We start from the raw sequence: 4,660 nt of genomic DNA, 5'->3' as shown, positions 1-4,660 counted from the left end.
GTGTGTGTGTGTGTGTGTGTGTGTGTGAGAGAGAGAGAGAGAGAGAGAGAGAGAGAGAGAGAGACTATGTATGTATTGGGGGTGAGGGGTTAAGCCAACCATCTCTCACTTCCAAGTTTCTGTGGCAGTGACCCCAAAGAGGCACACGTGCACACACACAGACACACAGGCACACCAAGTTGACCCCTGCAGACTCCACGGTGCTACACACCAGGCTGTTGAGAATAATTTGAGAGCCTACTTGCGATTTACTACAAAAGAGAAAACTACAGCTCTGCTGGATGCATTTATCTCTCTGAAAGGAAATGACAGAAAAATGAGAAAAATTGAACTTTTTTTTTTACAACTTCTCATATCTTCTTCATGCTTGTGTGCATTGTGTAATACATCTTAACGTGCACAGAAATGCAGGCTTCAAGTTAGAGGATAAAGACAAGAGCAAGAGAGACTTTTCACCTTTGAGCTTTGACCTTTTGTCAAATGTGAGCAGGAAAAGTGCATATGGTCGCTGCAGCCTAAAATCCACAATTTAAGTAGGTTTTGAGATTGCGGTGAGTTACCGTAAAAATTACAGCTTTATGGTAACAGCATAACAAATGTTAGTATACAAGAATACTCATAATCTTAAACTAACTGCAAAAACACTAACAGAGCAGAAAACAACTGGGACACAATCTTCTGCAGTGCCCTTTAGCAAGGTATCTGCTCTTGAGACATGTATGGAAGTCCTGGTCAGCTGCTTGAGAGAATGCCTGCAGGACTTCTGTACAGCTGCTGTGTTCAGCTGATAATTCACTATAATGTTACTCTACCACAACTCTGAAATGAACACACACAGCTCCAAACAGAGCCAAAAAACAGAAAAAAATAACCATTTCCTGCAACCCACGTCTAGCTGTCTTCCTCTCCCCGCAGGGGGACCCTCAGACACAGCAGGACAGGAAGGATGCATGCCGAGAGAGATGGCAACACACACAGAGACACACACAGCAGCGCCAGCGTTTTGCTACCAGATAAACCTGCATGAAAACACTAGCACAGCCAGGAAGGCCTGCTTTAGAGACACTTATTCCTCACTCCCTCTACATCTGCACCCGCACCTGGGCTCTCTCATGGCATAGCCAGCTTTTAATAAGAGTGAGAGAGAAAAAGGAAGAAGACAAAAAAACGAAGGAGAAAGGATATGAAGATATTCGCACAGCCAATCGTACAACTCCGCATCGCTCAGCCAGCCGGTAACAGGGAATCAGGGAGTCAGTAAATCATCCAGCCCGATCTTTTCAGTCAGCTTACCTTGCCATGATGTCATGCTTGTCATTATGACAAGGGCCACAGTCCTCTCATCTGATTGGATGTAATCCAAACCAGCATTACATCCATGGCAGGGAAAGGAAAGGAGACTCCACACTCACAAAACTCTAATACTGATTTTCTGGCTCTCCTTTTTTTTTCTTTTGGTCTTGTTGCAAGCGTCTTGTTTCTCCTTTTTTCGCTCCATCCTCCAGCCTAGCCTCCTAACAGGCTTCACACTTCTGCAGATTAAATGTCCTCCTACACTATGACCTGCACTATTTCTGTGACAAGTCATTTATTTCTTCACTAACACTCCATCTTCCCTACCTGGTCACCTAATTCTACTAGCATTCAGTGCGGCCTGTTATCAGTCACCACTGCCTTACCTTTTCTCACCTTAGCTGGGGCTGGGCTGCATCCCCTGCCCTCCCACCTTCTCACTTTCTCCCCCGCCTCCCTCCACCCAGCATCCCCTGGCTTGCCGTCCCCTTATCCCCCCCAGCCTTGGAGCTCGTAGCCCGGCCTCAGCTCTCCCTCTCCCTGCCTCGCCTCCAGCCTGCCTTCCCCTCCACTCTGCCTCCCTGAGCCCCAGCCTTCTGCTCAGTGTTCAAGGGGAGAGCCAGCTAGGAATGCTGTGGCTCTAGACGTTTTGTCCAAGCCCTAGGTCTCTTTCACTGAGGCAAGATTAGTTCATACAAAAACTCAACAATACACCACTGAAAGCCATTGTTGATATTCAACATTTTTCACATAGCGGAGCAGAATAGACAATGCGGCAGCCGGGAAAGCCCGAAGCGGACTAGCAGGGCTGATGGCTGATGGTATCTCAGCTGAGCGAGGCCTTAATCCCTTTTATACACACACACTCACGCAAGTGTACACACTCTCAACAGCCTGGAGACAGCAAAATCAATACTGCTCGCTCTGTCTCTGTCTGAGTGTGGATCAGTGGGTGGATGAGTGTGATAGGAAGAAAAAAGAGTATACTGTTTGTGTGAGCGTGTGTGTGTCTGTGTGTGTGGGTGGTGTCGGACTGTCTTGAGCATTCTTAGATCTTTGTATAAGATATAAGATTTCTCAAGGTTTTCTTGCACAGGAACTAACTGAAGCAATGTGATGACAACTGTACTACAAACGAATTTAAAACAGTAAAGATAGTTGTTTTTTAATGAAACTGACACAAAACATTTAGAGATCTGTTAAGCAGCCACCTAATTTAAACCCGAGTAAGATTTCTACCTAAAATACAGTCAATACAGTCAACTCTCAGTGGAATTGTATGGTCACAACACAATCCTGCTGTTTAAGTGCCTCACAAAGGACCAAAATGGGTTAATTTCATCAATAAAATAAAACAATACAGCACACCTCATGTTAAAAAACAGTATCTATCCACTCTGCAAATTCTGCAAACTTGGCCGAACTTTCAGCATTATAGTAACAAACACCATTTTCATATGAATTAAAGTGAAATCTAACTTTAATGTAGATATGGCTTTATTCAAGAAATCACTTCTGACTTAAAAACAGGGCCACTATGTTTTTTTACATCTCTCTATCATTTGCTACTTTTATATCTTATTTAACACAAAATTGTATTCATATCATGATTTATGGTTCACATGAAAATGAAAAGTAGGATAAAGCAGGATATGCTGTATGACTGGCCACTGGACTTTGGACTTCGCTTACTAATGGGTCACGATCACTGCACTCAAATAAATTATTTTTAATCCTCAATAAAAATGAAGCGATAATTTGGAGAAAAATGCAAATGAAGTATATAAAATGATAATAATTCCTCATTAAAAAATCAGGTAAATGTCATTTAAGTAGAATCCTTTGAATTTAACATTTCGCATGTACTTACGTAATAAGATTACATGGAAAATTTGCCTGTAATGAAATGACAGCAATGACTCTGGGCATAAAATTTGCTTTAAGTACATGTCTATTTTTTACATACAGTCTATGGCCTCACAGTTGATGAATAAAAGGCTATTTCAGTGGTTTAAACCTGTAAACATCAAAGAACCCAGACTTTTATTCTAGTGCAACTTACCATCCCAAATAATCAATAGTTTTAAAGAAACCAGGTGATGCTCCCAGCAACAAGTGACCTATATCTGATGAGAGAGCAGCCCTTTAATAGACATAACACCCTTTTAAAAATCCACATGTGGGAGACACACTTGAGCTAGAATCTCTGGGTCTTCAGTCCAACTAATCACAACATAACTGGGTTATAAATATCTTCCAACGGTGAGAGCCGGGCCAGCTTTAAATTTTTTTACCTTGACACAGTGGAACGCTGCAGAGAATTCTAACTGCATTCCTTAAAGATGAACAGCAAGGAGGTACTGAAGTGTGAGAATGAAAGAGGACATTTTTAAAAAAATAAAGCACTGCCCAATTTTCAGCCACAAGGACAGCTGCTGGATTCCAACTCTGAGCATGGAATCAGTCTGAACAAGCATTTATGATTACAGCTGGTTAATGTAATGAATGCCATGTCATGTAAAACTCATAAATCAAGTCACGCCGGCGGAAACATTTCATAAAACATGATTAAAAGTGTCATGTAACACTGGGAGCAACGGTGTCAGAGTGAGACATGTTAATTGTGCACTAATGATATGTAATGAATGTCATCAGCCCCGAGGCTCCGGCTAACGAGCTAAATGAACTGGCACTAATGGGCCCGTTAGCTTATCTTAGCGCTAACATTAGCTAGCATAATAAAGGGTTTGTCTTCTGCTGACAGCGGCTGACGACTGTGAGTGGCACTGCAAGTTTCTGGAGGTGTCACATTAGAATTAGACGCTTTTTTAAAAAAGCCTTCAGATGTCAACAACAACAGGAAAACAAAGACTCGGAGGACTTTTTGTCACGCAGACGACTAAATGCAAAGACCTGAAAACAGATTCTCAAATGTATTTTTTAAATGTTTATTTTTCTCATGGCGCTGTCACAGGTCTTCCTTCTGCTTTCCACCTGGACTCCAAATCCAGATCCAGATCCAGCTGCCGGGCTTTCCCTGGACCCCCAAGTCCGCTAGGTAGCAGAGGAGAAGAAGGAGAAGAAGAGGAGGACGAGGAGGGAGGGGACAGGGGCCCTCTCTCTCTCTCTCTCACTCTCGCTTTCTTTCTCTCTCTTTTCTTCCAATTGACCAATTGACAGGTGATTGATGGCTATCTCTTCAGCCTGACAATGAGTAGCATTAGCATAACTAAAGCAATGTACAGTAGAGTGGGGCAAACAGTAAATTACATGTTACCCCCCACTCAGCTCTCACTCCCTTCTCTGTACCTCTCCCTCACTCTCACTCTCTCCCTCTCCCACTCCACTCACTCATTCAGCCCAACAC

At 42.9% G+C, this 4,660-nt stretch overlaps 1 protein-coding gene across 2 annotated transcripts in view; it reads right to left on the bottom strand.

The window, feature by feature from the left end:
• The window catches only part of sox2 (SRY-box transcription factor 2), a 91,396-nt gene extending 89,490 nt beyond the window's left edge, over window positions 1-1,906 (bottom strand). For both annotated transcript variants that reach the window (XR_311834.1, XR_311832.1), the window contains exon 1: window positions 1,294-1,906. The gene's annotated coding sequence lies outside the window, so the exon portion shown is untranslated. The remainder of the gene's footprint in view (window positions 1-1,293) is intronic.
• Between the last annotated feature and the right edge of the window lie 2,754 nt (window positions 1,907-4,660).

Source organism: Pundamilia nyererei, unplaced genomic scaffold, assembly GCF_000239375.1.
Source record: "Pundamilia nyererei isolate P.nyererei 1_Seehausen unplaced genomic scaffold, PunNye1.0 scaffold00072, whole genome shotgun sequence".
NCBI classification, from domain to species: domain Eukaryota; kingdom Metazoa; phylum Chordata; class Actinopteri; order Cichliformes; family Cichlidae; genus Pundamilia; species Pundamilia nyererei.
This window is presented reverse-complemented; position numbering and strand designations above follow the sequence as displayed.